Source organism: Muntiacus reevesi, chromosome 4 (assembly GCF_963930625.1).
Source record: "Muntiacus reevesi chromosome 4, mMunRee1.1, whole genome shotgun sequence".
In the NCBI taxonomy this organism is placed as follows: Eukaryota; Metazoa; Chordata; class Mammalia; order Artiodactyla; family Cervidae; genus Muntiacus; species Muntiacus reevesi.
Genome location: NC_089252.1, coordinates 140,836,655 through 140,854,623, shown reverse-complemented (window position 1 = coordinate 140,854,623; position 17,969 = coordinate 140,836,655). Strand labels below are relative to the sequence as shown.

At 43.0% G+C, this 17,969-nt stretch overlaps 1 protein-coding gene and 1 non-coding gene across 3 annotated transcripts in view; one reads left to right on the top strand and one right to left on the bottom strand.

Annotated features, from left to right (window-relative positions):
* Nucleotides 1-17,969, top strand: part of TMCC3 (transmembrane and coiled-coil domain family 3) — a 272,483-nt gene that overhangs the window by 172,238 nt on the left and 82,276 nt on the right. The window lies entirely within an intron of this gene.
* Nucleotides 7,692-7,798, bottom strand: LOC136167973 (U6 spliceosomal RNA). Its single transcript, XR_010663143.1, has one exon. It is a non-coding gene; the product is annotated as a U6 spliceosomal RNA (small nuclear RNA).

Sequence of the window (17,969 nt, the reverse complement as noted above, 5' to 3'; positions counted from 1 at the left end):
TCACTCTGACCTTTCCACTCCCTTCTCCCAACACAGATCATAAAACCCTTCTGTGAGAGGTGTCCTTCCTACACCCTGAGCAAAGGAGCATCCTTATCTCCAAAGACAAAGGTACTCAGAGAGAATCTGAACAAACAAGCTTTGCTCATTTCCCTCAGTTTATTGCAGTTGCTTCATATTCCTTAACCTGTCATATTTCTTCACATTGTGCCTTCTCCATCAAACCTTGCATAAGAGTACACAGGCTTAACTGCTTCCCAGGGTCTTCATTTCCATGTGAAGCATCTTGTGTTGGATAAAGTTGTATGCTTTTCTCCTGTCCGTTTACTTTTCAGGCCCAGTCAGGGACCCTAGGGCTTCCCTGGTGGCTCAGTGGTAAAGAGTCTGCCTGCACTGATTCTTGTTGATGTATGACAGAAAACCACAAAATTCTGTAAAGCAATTATCCTTTCATTAAAATAAAGAAAAAAAGAATCTGACTGCAATGCAGAAAACAGAGGTTCTATCCTGGGTTGGGAAGATCCCCTGGAGAAGGAAATGGCCACCCCTCCAGTATTCGGGAAATCCCATGGACAGAGGAACATGGCAGGCTGCAGTCCATGGGGTCACAGAAGAGTTGGTCACGACTGAGGGACTAAATAACAACAAGAACAGGGACCCTAAGAGAGTTGTGGAAAACTTTTTCCTCCTCCACAGGACATTCAGACCAAATCCACTTAGCAGGAAAGCCCACCTGCTTTTGAACCACCTTGCCTTATGCTCTCAGCAAGAATTTATCATTCTCCATGAGACTGAAAACAGAGAATTTAAAGGAACGTTGACTGCAGCAGGCATACATTTATAATAAACCTACCTGGAAAGAAAGACCCTCTCAAGACTCACCATTCTAAGTGATCTATCTGATGCGCACAAAGGCAGTTCTGACATGTCTCAGATATCTGGTCACCAAAATTAGGAAACAGTGGTGCGCATGTCCTATGGGCCTTTTTTTTTTTTAATTTATTTATTTTAATTGGAGGCTAATTACTTTACAATATTGTAGTGGTTTTTGCCATACATTGACTTGAATCAGCCATGGGTGTACATGTGTTCCCCATCCTGAACCCCCCTCCCACCTTCCTCCCCATCCTATCCCTCAGGGTCATCCCAGTGCACCAGCCCTGAGCACCCTGTCTCATGTATCCAACCTGGGCTGGTGATTTGTTTCACATATGATCATATAAATGTTTCAATGCTATTCTCTCAGATCATCTCACCCTTGCCTTCTCCCAGAGTTCAAAAGACTGTTCTATACATCTGTGTCTCTTTTGCTGTCTTGCATATAGGGTTATCATTACCATCTTTCTAAATTCCACATATATTCCCTTTTGATGCTTCTCAAATGTTTTAAGGATCAGATTCCCTCTACTTCCTGGGTCTTGGATGCTTGACCTTGGATGGCCAATTATAATTGTCATTCTTGACTTGTCCTAAAGCCTTTTTGCTGGATGAAATAGAGAGCAATCCCATGCCTGGAAAAATCAGGCACAGTGATCTATCTAGAAATGCATAAAACAACACCAAGCTACTTTTGCTTGAATTCAAGCACCCACTTTGAGCCAGGCCCTGAGTTAGTATAATGGGATAGCCAAAAATATACGACCTCAAAATTCACAGAGCAGATGGGCCACTGTGCATATTACAGTACAAGGCAACATGCAGGAGAGCGTGTGAGCTCCCTCACTGCCCTTTTAAAATACCTAACATTTCTCAGCCTTGGTTTTCTCATCTGCAGAAGGAAACAATCATGGTGTGGATGGAGGTCACTGTGAGGATTAAAGGGAAAAAACTATCAACTGTGTCACATGATTCCTGTCCCATAGTATGTGCTCAATAAGTAATCTTATTACCAACTTTACTGACTCTTTTAGACAAAGGATTATTTGGGGTGAGATGAAGAAGTTATTGCTTCTGGTAATTGAGGAAGGCATCTTTGGGGAGGAGCATTTGATCTGGGCCCAGAAGGGTGGGGCTCCTGTGAGAGAGGAGGGGATGTTGTTGTTGTTTAGTTGCTAAGTCCCATCCAACTCTTTACAACCCCGTGGACTGCAGCATGCCAGGCTTCCCTGTCCTTCACTGTCTCCCAGACTTTGCTCAAACTCATGTCCATTGAGTCAGTGATGCTATCTAACCATCTCGTCCTCTGCCGCCCCCTTCTCTTTTTGCCTTCAGTCTTGTTTCCCACCATCAGGACTTTTCCCAGTGAGTTGGCTCTTTGTATTATGTGACCAAAGTACTGGAGCTTCAGCTTCAGCATTAGTCCTTCCAATGAATATTCAAAGTTAGTTTCCTTTATAATTAACTGGTTGGATCTCCTTGCTGTCCAAGGGACTCTCAAGAGTCTTCTCCAGCACCACAGTTCGAAAGTATCAGTTCTTTGATGTTCAGCCTTCTTTATGGTCCAACTCTCACGTCCATACATGACTACTGGAAAAAACTTAGCTTTGACTAGACAGACCTTTGTTGGCAAAGTGATGTCTCTGCTTTTTAACATGCTGTCTAGGTTGGTCATAGCTTTTTTTCCAAGGAGCAAGCATTTCATGACTGCAGTCACCATCCTCAGTGATTCTGGAGCCCAAGAAAATCTGTCACTATTTCCACTTTTTCCGCTTCTGTTTGCCATGAGGAGAGGTTACGCCATCAGCAAAGAAAACAGAGTATGGAGATGGGACAGGTTAGCATATGTAGGGAATGATGAGCAATGCAGGCTGACCGAGGCACGGAGGGCAGGCCAGTTGCAGAAAGGGAGGGAAAGCCTGGTCAGAGGTATTTGTGGAAGGTCTCCCATGCTGACCATCATCATGTGAACAAGCAAAGGGCTTGTGTGCCTGCGGTGCAGAAAACCAAATTCTGGCAGTGGGAACCTGCAGCAAAGTGAGGGTTTCTTGCAGAACACCAAGTATGGGAGGAGGAGATCCACTCCAATGTGGTCTTTGAGTTTAGGAGTCTTTTTAAAGGAGAAGAACAAAGAAACTGGTCATCATCATCTTGTGACATTTCTGTGATATTTCTTAACTGTGGTTTCTGGAGTCAGGATGTCTTTGGTTTATGATTCTCTGGCCATCCCATCGGGGATCTGTGAGCTCATCATGCCCTGGAGAAACAACCTGAGTTTGTACATTGAAGATGACATCTATAAGAGCAATTCTTATCTATACAAACAATTTTAGTACGTTAACACTGTTATCAACAACAGCAATCTTGGTCATCTGACTCTGGTTGATTAGTGTTCAGTTAGCACAGAATTGAGGTCAGAGAGGACAAGAATGGGAATGAAATTTTGGAGAGAGATTAATCATCAACTTGGTAAGAGAAGTCAGTCTTTGGGGGACTTGGTTTCAGTCATATTTATTTTCTAGTCCAATTTCAGGGATTCCCTGATAGCTCAGTTGGTAAAGAATCTGCCTATAATGCAGGAGACCCCGGTTCGATTCCTGGGTTGGGAAGTCCAATTTCAGTTTTGGGTGCCAAACACACAGTAAAAAAGGATTGCACTGCCTTTTTTTTCCTCTTTCTCTCCTACCCCTCTTCTCCCCCTTCCCATCCTCCCACTCCTTCTCTCCTACCCCCTCCCTTTTTTTGTCATTGATAATACTCATGATCCTGGTGCTTCCCAGGTAAAGAACCCGCTTGCAATGCAAGAGCTGCAGGAGACCTGGGTTTGATTCCTGGGTAGGGACAATCCCCTGGAGGAGGCAATGGCAACCCACTCCAGTATTCTTGCCTGGAAAATTCCATGGACAGAGGAACCTGGTGGGCTACAGTTCAGAGGGTTGCAAAAGGTTGCAAAGAGCACGCACAGGCATACTCGTGATCTTAGCCAGGGCTGACTTGGCGACAAGGAGAATTCCCAGAAGCCTTAGGAGGCAACTCTTTTTTAATATTAAGAAAAAAATTATTTATTTTTGGTTGTGCTGGATCTTTGTTGAGGCTAGTGGGAGCCACTCTTCATTGTGGTGCATGGGCTTCTGATTGCAGTGGCTTCTTTTGTTTTGGAGCACGGGCTCTAGGTGCCTAGGCTTCAGTAGTCGTGGTACACGGGCTCAATATTTGCAGCTCACAAGCCCTGGAGCACAACCTCAAGAGCTGTGGCAAATGAGCTCAGTTGCTCCGTGGCATGTGAGATCTTCCCGGACCAGGGATCAAACTCGCATCTCCTGCAATGGCAGGAGATTCTTTACTGCTGAGCCACTGAGAAACCCAGAGGCAACTCTTTTTGAAATCACAAGTATATCATCAAAGTTGTGGTCTCCCCAGCCCCACCTTGGCTGTTGCTAACTACAGCCGCAGCAGCCTGGAAGATGGTGTGATTCAAGTGTTCCTGTCATTGGGCAGCCAAGGACCTAGGCCCTGGGGTCAGGGTGAGGAAGAAGAACCAATCTTGTTTTGCAGATAGAGGAGGATGCCGGGAAGAATTGTGTACAGGGGGTGATTTAACTGTTATCTGCTTGGATGTGGGATTGATTCACTCCTACTCAGAGGTTCTGGGAGCCCAGAATGTTACATAAGTGAAACATCTGATGCTTTTGGTCTCTGTAACAGTTAATCCACCACCTCTGCCCCCATTCAACATTTTCAATATTTGTAACATACAACTATAGCTAAAGGGAAGGAAAGACTTGATGTTTTAAATTTTAAAAGAAAAGCCCTTGTGGTTCTGTTCTCTGTCCCTTTCATTGGAGATGGCTATGGCTCTGTGTCTCCATAAGAAATGGCCCCGGTTGGGGAGTAGGTACCAGGCTGCAGTCATGTATGATCTTGCCCTAAGTAAGCCTCAATTAGGAACTACCTAAGAGAGGCTTAAAGCCTGTCTGGTCTATAATTAGACTGGCTGTACTGGTTTTTCTTTGCTTAGTAAATGCACAAGCATTTACTATGTGCCAGGATTTGCGTACAGAATTGTTACACTGTCAGATTCAGAGCAAACTGAAAGTAAGTATGTCACACTCTGCATTTTCTGAGAGCAGACCGCGCTTCAAGTTTAGGCCTGGCTTAACCTCATTGTCAGTCGGCTTCCGCAGCCCGGGTGGTAGGAATTAACAGTAAGTATGCAGGTGTTTCTAAATAAACGACATGTGAAATTGTTAAGCAATCACTGAATTTTTTTGTTCCCCTGAATCAGTTGGTGAATGTTTGTACACATATCCAACCGGTTGCTGTCAGCTTGCATACGTTATTAGAAGTAGCTTTTAACGCTTGCAGCTGCTTCGTCGTGTCAGTTGTATCTGACTCTGTGCGACCCCGTGGACGGCAGTGGCAGGCTCCTCTGTCCATGGGATTCTCTAGGTAGGCAAGAGTACTAAGGTGCCATGCCCTCCTCCAGGGGGTCTTCCTGACCCAGGGGTTGAACTGGGTCTCCTGCACTCCAGGCAGATTCTTTACCGCTGAGCCACCAGGGAAGCCCCCTTTTAAAGCTTACTTACCTTCAATCACAAGAAATAGGGTTGCATTTGCATAAAGCACTTTTTCGGGCTCCTCCTCCTCTGAGTCTGCCCAGACCCAAGGGAGCCATGATAAACATCATTCTGACTCTGACGTTGGACAGATTGCACAAGATGACAGAGCTCAACAGCGCTCATCCAGAAGGACTAGCCAGCTATGTTTTCTTCCTCCATGTACAGTGTGGGGTCTGTGTTCCAGGTTGTCACAAAATTGTATGGCTCCATTGATTTTTCTAAAGCTCTGAATTTTCAGCCTCCCAAGAGAACTGGAGTAGGTCTTTTTGTTTCTTTGTTATGTTGACCCAATTACACATCTTTTCTGTAGACTTTTCCATCTTGTAGGATGTGGGAAGCAAGTTTTATGCCTAGCCGAGGACTTTTAAAAACCAAATTTGTAAGCAAAAAATCTGAATTTCTTTGGAGCAGGAAACATGGAAAACAAATACCTTATCTATGCTGATTTTTCCCATAGAGTTGCTAAGCAAAACTTTGAAAAGGGTTGGGTTTTAGAAATTCAAATTATTTCATCGTCACCTAAAATAAGACCCACCTTGATTGTAAATTAGTGCAGCCACTGTGGAAGACAGTGTGGAGGGTTCACAAAAAACTAAAAATAGAACTCCCATATATTTCCACTCATGGGTATATATCTGAAAACACTAAAAAGACTAACTCCGAAGATACATACACCCCAATGTTCATACCAGCATTATTTATAATAGTCAAGATATAGAAACAACCTAAATGTCCGTCAATAGATGAATGGATAAAGAAGAGTGAGTGTGTGTGTGTGTGTGTGTGTGTGTGTGTGTGTACATACATGTGTTTGTAACATACAGTGATCACTAAAGAGCAGGACTTGATGTTTTAAATTTTAAAAGTAAAGCCTTTGTGGCTCTGTTCTCTGTCCCTTTCATTTGAGATGGCCATGTCTCTGTAAGAAATGGCCACAGCTGGGGAGCTTGCACTGGGCTGCAGTCATGTATGATCTTGCCCTAAGTTAGCCTCAATTAGGAAGTACTGAAAAGAGAGAGAGAGTATGTGTATATATATACATACATACATACATACACATACATACACATATGTATTACATACACACTGGAATACTACTCAGTCGTAAAAAGGATGAAATTTGTAGCAATGTGGAAGGACTTGGAGGGTATTATGTCATGTGAAATAAGTTGGAGAAGGACACATACTGTATGATGTCACTTATATGTGGAATCTAACAAATACAGTAAACTAGAAGCAGATTCACAGATATAGAAAACAAACTAGTGGTTACCAGTGGGAAGAGGGAAGTGAGAAGGGGCGAGATGGGGTAAGGGATTAAGAGGGACAAACTACTAGGTATAAAGTAAGCTACAAGGATATAGTGTAGAGCACTATATATAGGAATATAGCCAATATTTTATGATTATAAATGGAGTATAATCTTTAAAAATTGTGGCTGCTTCCCTGTCCTCGTTTCCTCTCCTTCCTCTCACCTCTCACTCTTCTCCAGTCTGGAAACTGCCAGATTTTTGTTAAAAAATCTGGTCTCCACGTTAATCAGTTCAGTGGGCAGTTTTTAGGACTCAATTTAATTCCTCTCTTAGCAGGACTTCGTACACATGGTAACTTTGGAAAATTACTTAACTTCCTCTTAGGATTGTAGCCAGGTCTGAATGAGATAGTTCATGTAATGGTGAGCACGGTGTCTGCTACAGCAATGTGTGTGCGTGTTAAGTCACTTCAGTCCTGTCCAACTCTCTATGACCGTATGGACTGTAGCCCGCCAGGCTCCTCTGTGCATGGGATTCTCCAGGCAAGAATGTTGGAGTGGATTGCCATGCCCTCCTCCAGGGCATCTTCCAAACCCAAGATAGCGATAAGCAACAATAAATGTTAACTACTGCTTTTTTTTTTTTTTCTTTAAGCATCACTTTTTTTTTCTTTTTTTTATTAGTTGGAGGCTAATTACTTCACAACATTTCAGTGGGTTTTGTCATACATTGACATGAATCAGCCATGGAGTTACACGTATTCCCCATCCCGATCCCCCCTCCCACCTCCCTCTCCACCCGATTCCTCTGGGTCTTCCCAGTGCACCAGGCCCGAGCACTTGTCTCATGCATCCCACCTGGGCTGGTGATCTGTTTCACTATAGATAATATACATGCTGTTCTTTCGAAACATCCCACCCTCACCTTCCCGCACAAAGTTCAAAAAAATATGGAACGCTTCATGAATTTGCGTGTCATCCTTGTGCAGGGACCATGCTAATCTTCTCTGTATTGTTCCAATTTTAGTATATGTGCTGCCGAAGCGAGCACTAACTACTGCTTTTATCAGCACACTCTTCTTTGGTTTTCCTCTTACATCCTCAATCCCTTCTGCTCTTCTGTGGTGTCATGAAATGTTGGGATTTGTTTATTCCACAAATAATTTAGCAAGTGCATATTTCATGCCAGGAAATTTTCTCGGCTCTAGGGATGCAGCGGTGAACAGAATTAAGTTGCTGGTTTCATGGAGTTATGCTTGGGGCAGGGAAATTGTAAAAATTAACACATACTATATGAGATGATGACTGACACATACTAAATGTATATGATATATACTACTGTATTGTATAACACTATATTGTATATAATGAACCATATGTCTAGTGGACGTATATCAGATATTACTAAGTTTCAGTAGGGAAAGGGGAATGGACGAATGCTGCAATTTAGGATAGCATACTCAGGGAAGTCCTCACTGATTGGCTGATTTTTGACTAGAGACCTCGGGAAGTAGGAAGTAATACATGTAGAATATTTATAAGACCATTCAGGCAAAAGGAACAGCTGATGCAAAGGCCCTGGGGCAGGGGAGTACTTGGTACTTTGAGGAGCAGCAAGAAATCAGTGAGCCTGGAGCACAGTGAGCCCAGCAGGAGAGGGGTGGATGCAGAGATGAAGTCAGAGAAGCGGCCTGTGGTGAGGAGAGAGGCAGGGTAGATCCTGAGACATTTTCCAGGCACTGTAAGGACTTGGCTTTATTTCAAGTGAACTTAGAGGTCATTGGAGGGCTTTGAGTAAAATAATGACTTTAATTTTAAAATAATCTCCCTAGATTCTCTGTGGAGAATAGACTACTGGGAACAAGGGTGGAGGCAAGGGGCTGGAGAGGAGGCTGTTGGGATGGTCCAGGCTTTCTCTGGGTCTGTAGGTGACTCTTCCCCTCCCATCCTGCTCTCTCTCCTAGACCACGCTTGGCTTCACAGAGCACTGATGTGCCTACAGCTCCCACCCTCAATTCTTTGGCTCCTCCCTGTCTTCTGACCTACAGTCTTACTTATTTGTTTACCTCTGCCAGCACTTGGCCACTCTGCATCTGAATATAGCCACACTCCTCCACGCCCCCTCTGGCTCCTCTGGGGTCACACTGGCCAATGAATGGCACTCCCACACAACCAGCTGTCGAGAGCCCTCCTTGGAGTGTCCCTCCCTAGCACACTACATCTGGGGGATCAGCACGTCCTCTTCTTTTCCACAGCATCTCTCCCCTGTTCTCTTTACCACAAGCCTCACAGAGCAGTGGGAAGACTCTTGGGAGTCCCTTGGCCTGCAAAGAGATCAAACCAGTCAATCCTAAAGGAAATCAGTCCTGAGTATTCATTGGAAGGACTGATGCGGAAGCTCCAATACTTTGGCTACCTGATGCAAAGAGCTGATTCATTGGAAAAGACTCTGATGTTGGGAAAGATTGAAGGCAGGAGAAGAAGGGGATGACAGAGGATGAGATGGTTGGATAGCATCACTGACTCAATGGACATGAGTTTGAACAAGCTCTGGGAGTTGGTGATGGACAGGGAAGCCTGGCGTGCTGCAGTCCATCGGGTCGCAAAGAGTCGGACACGACTGAGTGACTGAACTGAGCAGAGCAGTAGCCTCCTAGCTGGTAACCCTTATTTACTCAGCCCCTCCAGCTACTATTGGGTTGTTTTATTTGTTTGTTTGTTTGAATTTATTTATCTGGTCATGCCGTGTGGCATGTGGGATCTTAGTTCCCTGACCAGGAAGGACAAACCCACGCTCCCTGTGGTGGAAGTACAGATTCTTAAGCATTGGACCACCAGGAAAGCCCCTGGGTTGTTAAATGATATTTTCCACAAAAATGCAGAACTCTATAAGGAGCAGAGTTTTTCTGTAAAGATGTGTCTTTCTCACAGTGGAACAGCCTTTTCATTTATTAAAGGAGACACTTAATAACATCAGAACATTTGCTTTTGGATTACATTACTGGCTTGGAGAGCTATCGAAGGACAGTGGGTATCCCACTGACATTTGCATGACCAGAAAGCTACTTCCCAGAATAAAGAATGCTTTTCTTTAGTATCATATCTGGGCAAACCCCAGATATGAATTGTAACAGTTTCTCTTGACCATAGGAAGCTTATTAACATTGAATAATAGTTTTGGACCTGCATCCTGCTGCTCAGAGGACTCTCCTACTTAATTGGGTTTTTTTTTTTTTTAATTAAAAGAAGGAGGTGGAGTGGATGTGGTACCTATGCATGTTCCCAACTTTATTTAGTTTTATCAGAAGAAAGAAACTAGATTCTCTACTTCCACCCCAGCTGCAGCCAGAGTGACCTAAAATGACCACAAACAATAATAACAATCAGATCATATGACTTCTCTGCTTGGAACGGATCAGTGGTTTCTAATTGCCCTGGCAGTCAATTCTAGATTCCCTCTCCTGGCCCACCAGGCTCTCTTACCCTCTCTTCAGCTTCATCGCTTACTTTTTCCATCTGCGTTATATTTATCTCCATTTCTCAAGTGTACATCACTCTTCCCCTCAGCTGTCTTTCTCTATCCTTTCTGCACCAGCTTAAAAGCAGTTCTTTCTTTAGGCTTCAACTTAAGAGTCTCTTTATTAGGGAATCCTTCTCAGCTCCAGACTTGGTTAGGTCTGTTGCAGGAAGGGGGACCCCTTTCAGGGCCCAAAACTGGGCTCTTGTCTAACACTCGGAAATGAATTGTCTGAGGAGACACATGTGCTGACAACGCAAGAGATTTTATCGGGAAAGGGCGCCCAGGTGGAGAGCAGGAGTAAGGGAACCCAGGAGAACAGCTGCCAAGTGGCTCACAGTCTTGGGTTTTATGGTGATGGGATTAGTTTCCGGGTTATCCTTAGTCAATCATTCTGACTCAGAGTCCTTCCTGGTGGTGCACGCCTTGCTCAGCCAAGATGGATGCCAGAGAGAAGGATTCTGGGAAGTGGTCGGACAGGTGGTGTCTCCTTTTGACCTGTCCCAAACTCTTCCGGTTGGGGGTGGCTTATTAGTTCCGTGTTCCTTAGCAGGACCTCCTGTCATAAAACAACTCATGCAAGTGGTTACTATGGTGCCTGGCCAGGGTGGGCGGTTTCAATCAGCGTGCTTCCCCTAACAGGTCTGCGGGCCACAAGACTCCAACACACCTCTTTCTCCCCCGGAACCCACGATGTGCTGTGTCGGTCTTCCCCATCAGTGCTTTGCTGCGTTCAGCCGGTGGCAGCTCGTTCTGCAGCTGTCACCCTACAACCTGGTCAAAACTTGACACACAGTGGGCCCCCAGGAAATGCCAACTGGCCGGTTTGCCTCGGTTTTGCTGTAAATGTCAGGATGTTTCATAAAACAAAGTGTTTCCCAAGTGAAGGTTGCAATGACCACTTGTTAATTTGGTTGTCTGAACCTCTTAAAAAAATGGAAATAGATTTTCCAAGGGGGGTGGTGAGCTCGGAGAGCAAGAAAACAGGGATAATCCTGAGACTATTTATCAGCCTGGTTTGAGGTTTCATTTGGCTTGTTCCTGTTTCATCAACTGTACTGACTTTATATGCCTAACCCAGTAAAATAAGGTTCCCCACACTCTAGACTTGAATGAATTGGTATCACATGTTCTCCCTGAGTGAAAAGTCTAGGGAAGTCTGGGATAGTGAAAATGGAACGTATCCTCACAAACCCTCAAGTTCAGAATTAAGTGACTTTTGGAAAGGGGAGGGGGAGGGTCGGTTTAGGGGTAGGTAATTAAGAAGTACAAACTATTATGTATAAAATAAATTATAAGAATATGTTGTAAAACAAAAACAAAACAAAAAGAATGTTTTATAACAAGGGAAATATAGACATTATTTTATAGTAACCTAAGTGGAATATAACCTTAAAAAATTGGGAATCACTATACTCTACACCTGTAACTTATATACTATCTTACATCAGCTATACTTCAATATTTTAACAAAGGTTTCTTTTGCCTTCCTGCCTGCTCAGGTTACCATCAAAAGCTACATATAAACTCTGTGGAGTTGGTTGTTGTGGTACCAGTATGTTTTATAATTTGTATAGTAATATTCATGAAATAAGGGACAAGTTTCCAATTTCCATTGGAGTAGGATGAACTCAGATCCTGCCAGAAGTTTTTTCCGTGTTAAAAAGACTTAACCCAAGCTTAAAGATGTCAGCTTCCTTCTTTAAAACATGGCTTCTTTTCTTCAGGAAATGTGTGTTTCTACTGGGATACAAATGGGAATTTAAATACTGACGGAAGTGGATGTAATTTACTGAATGTACTTTTGGCAACTGGGAGAAGGCTATCTGAGATTTAGAAAGCATAATTACCAGGTTTGTCAGTATTATCACTTTGGGTTACAAAAGGACACAAAATTACAAGGGTATGTGCCTTGAACTTTTTGATTGTTTTCTTTTGAAAAACATGGCCTCATTATGAACATAGTGACGTAAAAACAAAAACAATTCATTGCCTTCCCAATTTCCATTCTACTGAGGACGACTCAAGGCAGACTTAGATTTTTCAAAGTGATCTGAAAGAAGATTGGGTATTAAAATAGCTTTAATGTTAGGCTCTAACCTCATGCATTAAATGTGAGCAGAAGAACACACAACGTTTGCTAATGAATGTTACTTGCTGTCTGTTAAAAACTAACATTATGCCGTTGGCTCCTACAGTAGTAATAATGTTGGGTTGGCCAAAAAAGTTTGTTTGGGTTTTTCCAGAAGCTGTTATGAACAAACTTTTTGGCCAACCCAATGCATGCCCTGTGGGTTGTTTTATTACAGTAATGTGTCACACTCTTACCTAATCACTCATGCAATTCAGATTTACCAAATGAAGATTTAAGGATGACCTTTGTGGTGACAGCAGTTTGAGTCAACAGGAGTGAAGCATCAGGTCTCATTAGCCCTGTGGTCCAGCAGCGTTGAGTTGTAGCTATGTCGCTACCAAACTGTTTTAAATAAATACAAATTATTTATTCTCTCTGCCAAATAAAACCGTTTCTAATTAACAGGGCCAGAGAAATTGAGCACCAGTCCTCAGTTTGATGAAACGGTTCCCAAGAAGACTGTAATTTCTGTGAAACAAATACAAAATTCTAAGAAGCTTTCACATTTAGCTATGCTGGATGTATTTTAAATGTACTTTCTGCCCCACTTCTTGGCTTGGTTTCTGGTGCCGCCGGAGCAGGAGACATGGGAGACGTGGGCTCAGTCCCCGGGTCAGGAAGATCCCCTGGAGGAGGGAATAGAGACCCATTCCAGTATTCTTGCCTGGAGAATTCCATGGACATAGGAGCCTGGCGGGCTACAGTTCACAGGGTCACAAAGAGTCGGACGTGACTGAGCACACACCCATCATGGCCTTGAGTTTGCATCAATTGCTAGCTGATTTCTTGTACCTGTTTGTGCCTCTCACCATGAACATTAGGTGATGGGTATGATAGATATGGAGAAGGAAATGGTAGCCCACTCCAGTATTTTTGTCAGGAAAATCCCATAGACAGAGGAGCCTGTCAGGCTATAGTCCATGGTGTGGCAAAGAGTCCAATGCAACTGAGTACACACACACACACACACACACACACACACATAAGACATACTCAGTAAATTTCCAATTTAGGTAAGACATGCTAAAGGGTCTGCATTGCATTTCCTTCAAATAATTCAAATAACCCTTCAAAAGATTATGAATTTTTTATCACTGACTCATTAAGGTCAGGCAGCTGGGATTTCAATTGATTTGTACCTAAATATGTATTAATTCCGGAGAAGGCAATGGCACCCCACTCCAGTAGTCTTGCCTGTAAAATCCCATGAACAGAGGAACCTGGTGGGCTGCAGTCCATCGGGTCATGAAGAGTTAGACATGACTGAGCAACTTCAATTTCACTTTTCACTTTTATGCATTGGAGAAGGAAATGGCAACCCACTCCAGTGTTCTTGCCTGGAGAATCCCAGGGACGGAGGAGCCTGGTGGGCTGCCATCTATGGGGTCGCACAGAGTCGTTCACTACTGAAGCGACTTAGCAGCAGCAGCAGCATGTATTAATTCATACTTTCTTAGAAAGTGAAAGTCGCTCAGTCGTGTCCGACTCTGTGTGACCCCATGGAATTCTCCAGGCCAGAATAGCTTTTCCCTTCTCCAGGGGATCTTCCCAACCCAGGGATCAAACCCAGGTCTCCTTCATTACAGGCAGATTCTTTACCAGCTGAGCCACCTGGGAAGATTAAATATGTATTAATTCATACTTTCTTAAGTAAATGTCAATTATGCTGCCAAAGTTTAAACTGGTAAAAATCAGAGATTGAACAGTAAGGAATAAACCCAAGGTTTCAAGAAATTTTATATAATGCCATTGTAAATATCAGTTTTGAGCTTAATATAACTTGGTCTATTTATTTTCTTTAAAAGTATGGGGAAATTGGGAAGGGTTGGTGTGTGGTATCAGACAGACTTGGGTTTAAATCAGTCCCTCCCGGTGACAGTGGGCAGGTTTCCTAACATCTCTCAGCCTCAGTCCCTCAGTCCCCCTATCCTGGGACTGTGACAAGGATGCTGTGAGGTGTGTGTGTGTGTGTGAAAGTGCAAGGACATGGACCTGGGTCTGGACCTGCCCACAGCCTCTCTTCTCTCTTTTCTCCCACCCCTTCCTCTAACCATCTTACCGATATAGTGAGTCACTTTACATATCTGTGGCTCAGTTTCCTTATCTAAAAAACAAGGCTAGACCATACATTCTTGAAGATTCTGAAAAGCTCTGCAATTCTAGGTTTTAAAAGTAAAATATTAATTAAAAGAAAAAGAGTTCCTACTTGGAAAAAATATTGGCACCATGCTGAGAATTATGACTGATCTGTAAATGAAAGTGTCTACAGACCATGAACTGGATCTGTTCTTTATGCCAAAAGTAGATTTTTCTGAGAGCAAGTTAATTGGAAAATTTGGAAAGCACCAATAAGTTCTTGCATTCACCTTAAAAGAGCAATGAAATTCCATATCCTGTGGTCTTGAAGTGAGTAATGGAAGGATGTAAATATTTATTGAAATGAGAGTGCAGCAGAGAGAAGATCTGCTTTGTCTATTGGTGGGTGGTAACACATCTATGGATCATTGTTTGCACTAAGCATTTAATAATCCCATCTGTTGAAAATGTATATTCAGAGGTACTTTGAAACTGCTATAAGCTACCTAGAAATTGGCAGGGAAATACTCCTGGAGAGATTCCAAACTCTGCAGTAGACCAAGAAATCCAATATAAATCAATATGTAATTATAAAACCCCATCTTTAGCCAGAGCTTTTTAAAAGATATTTTTTTACTTAGGCATGGTATAGATTTTTAACACCAGAGTCTGGGACTGTAGAGTCCTTTGCTAACCTCAGATTCAGTTCTGTTTATTTGACCTGAAAAACCCACTCTTCATTTGACCCAGCAACAGCAGAGCTTCCTTCTGTCCCCACTCCCAGCAACTGCTATGGTGTCATCTCCTCATACCTCCATGCTTTCCTTGTCTCCCAGGTCCTTTTAAGTAGATCACATCTCATTTCAAAAATCAATCACCGAGCTTTATAACAGCTTTATACTTCTTTTTCCATTCTATTACGTCTTTTTCACATCCAAAATTCTCTTGGTCCATCCTGCATTTCACAGCTCTTCTGTTTCTCTCACCACACTCTCCTTTTCTGCCCGTTTATCACTAGGCCCTACACATATGTTTTATACAGAAAGATGACACAGTGAGAATTGGAGAAAAGGCTAGGTATTTTGCAGGAGCTGTTAGAGGCAATTAATGGACCATTACTTCTTTAGTGGGCTTTCGTGGCGGCTCAGACAGTAAAGAATCTACCTGCAAGGCAGCAAATCCGGGTTTTATCCCTGGTTTGGGAAGATCTCCTTCAGAAAGGAATGGCTATCCATTTCAGTATTTTTGCCTGGAGAATTCCATGGACAGAGGAGCCTGGTGGGCTATAGTCCATGGGGTCACAAAGAGGTGGACATTACTGAGTGACTAACACACACACACACACACACACACCTCTCTTTAGTTATCTCTTTGGATGAAATCTTTTACATAAGTCTATGTGAAATTTAAGTAGGAGTTTAAGAGAGTACATAATCAAAATGAGCAGTTTTCTACAAAAGAAATCAGGCATCCCTCACCCCTCCACCTCCTACAGGTCATGGAGTTTCTCTGTGGGCTTAGAGATCCCTTCTCTTTCACTTCTCAGCTGCTGTTCCTCCCAGCCTCACAATATGGCTGCTTACATGTATTTGGCAAATTAATCATCCCATAAGTAGTGTTTGGGGCTGCATTGCGTCCCCCTAAAATTCACATGTTGAAGCCCTACCCTTTCATACTTGAGAACATCACTGCGTTGGAAAGGGGGATCTTTAAGTTAAGATGATTAAGTTAAAATGAGGCTGTTAAGTTGGGCCCTATGTCAGTCTGACTGGTGTCCTTGTAAGAAGAGGATCTTTGACCACACTGAGACACCAAGGATATAAGGGCACAGGGTGATAGCCATGGAAAAAAGGCAAAGTGTCGAGGAGGGTGCCGTGTGCAAGCCACGGAGATTGGCCCCAGAGGAAACAAATCCCTGTTGGTCCTTTGATCTTGGACTTCCAGAACTGGGAGAAGATATGTTTCTACTGTTGAAGCCACTCTATCATTGAAAGTATTTTGTCATGATATCCCCACAAACTAATACCAATGGTGATAGCAATATCACATCTGTGTTACGAGGTCACTACAAGACCACTCAGGAGGATCGAAGCTATGAAATCTAGAAAACAGGCTTTTTTTTTTTTTTTTTTTGAAAACAGGCTTTTGAGCAGGAAATAAACTCATGTGCGAGATGATCTGAGCACATGCGATTTTGATAGGCAACGTGTTTGAAACATTCATTTCTTTTCAAGCCTGGTTTTGGGGTTTTTGCCTCCCTGGAAGTCAGGGAAGGAATTCCACCACTTGTTCAGAACTGCAGAAAGTGTAAGCAAGCCCTGCGACACGCGGATCGCACTGCCTCTGCCCTGAGTGTCTGATGTGTGGGGTTACACCGACAGTAACTGGCTTAGATCTGGGTGAGTGAGGGTCACACTGAGCTTCGCCTCAGTGAAACAACCCAGGTGGGGGTGAGTCAAGAGGCGCTGTTCAATAGAGTGGAGCACTGTCAGTGTGCAGCTGGACTTGGCTCCAGCTTTATGGAGTTAACTTCAAAGAAGTTCTTAGAAGTACTTTGCACAGTAACTGAGTCCCTCCATGGATTTACTGGCCTCTACCGCAGTTCTGAAATTTTGACCTTCATAAAGCCACAGTGACTTCTGGCTTGGTTCAGTACATTAAAGAAGAAAAAATGTGTTTTATGTACCCTGTTGTGTGGGCATCTTTAAAATAAGTCCTTAAAAGTACTCATTTCTGATCCTTTCTATTACCATTGGGTAGGAACGGTGTGTTCACTGTGTGTAATTTATGTGGTGCATAGGCCACTTGGAAATCTCAATGAATCATCAGTAGTCGAAAATATGACATAATTTTCAGAGATGAGTTGCACCTGAGTTTTTTTATTTTGGTGTGAGAGTCTAGTGCAGTTTTCCTTTTCTCCATGGGAACTACCAGTATTTTCCTTTCCCCACTAACTTATAATGCTGTCTCTGTCATAGATTATGCTACTAAATATGCTTGAGTCTATTTCTGAGCTCTCTCTATTGGTCTTATTCCTGGTCATGGTAACTGATCAGTTTCATTTATCAATTAATTTAGGGGAACTTGTCATTTAGTTGATATTGCATCTTTCCTTCCATGAGCATAGAATTCTTCATTATTAGCTTTAGGCTTTCTTTTATAGAACAATTAACTTAAAAAAAAAAAAAAACAACTTGTATACACTGTATTCAAGTTCCCAAACATTTATGAAAGGATTTCCATTGTAAGAACCACAGTGGGCAGTGGCAATGAGCAAGTTAGTCCTCCTATTTCAAAATGATTACAGTCTAGTAGAGAGGGTGTGGTAGATGTGCACAGTTTATTTAATATAAATTAGACTGTCAGGAATTCCCTGGCAGTCCAGTGGTTAAGGCTTCATACTTTCACTGCCTAGGGCTTGAGTTCAATCCCTGATAGGGGAACTTAAATCCTGCAAGCCACCTGATGTGGTCAATAAGAATATTAGACTATCAT